We start from the raw sequence: 429 nt of genomic DNA, 5'->3' as shown, positions 1-429 counted from the left end.
TGTCGGTGTTTTTGTCTCTGGTCTTCAGAGGAGTTCTGCTGTGGTTCCTCAGCAGCGTTTTTATTGGTTCCATATGTGGGGGGTGGGGGGGCTCAGTGAAGGCTGCTATGTCTGTGTGATCCCGGGAGTCTTCCTGGGGAGGGAACCGGGCCAGGCCGCGTCCACAGGAAGCTCAGGCTGTGCTGGGACTGAGCCGGGGCCCAGCACGCCGTGCTCCTCCTCCTCCTCCTCCAGCAGGAGCTCCTCCTTCTGACTCCCTCCTGCCCCCTTGTGGCGACTGCTGCTGCTGCAGCCTGAGGCTCTGAGACAGTGAAGGGCTGCAGATGAGGTCATAGTGCAGTTCTGCAGCGGTTCTGGATCTGGATCGGCAGGTCAGATGAAGAACTGTGCTCGACTTGCAGAGCAGATAGACCCCCCCCCCCCACACAC

This window comes from Oryzias melastigma, unplaced genomic scaffold (assembly GCF_002922805.2).
Source record: "Oryzias melastigma strain HK-1 unplaced genomic scaffold, ASM292280v2 sc02190, whole genome shotgun sequence".
In the NCBI taxonomy this organism is placed as follows: Eukaryota; Metazoa; Chordata; class Actinopteri; order Beloniformes; family Adrianichthyidae; genus Oryzias; species Oryzias melastigma.
Note: the sequence above shows the minus strand (reverse complement) of the source record.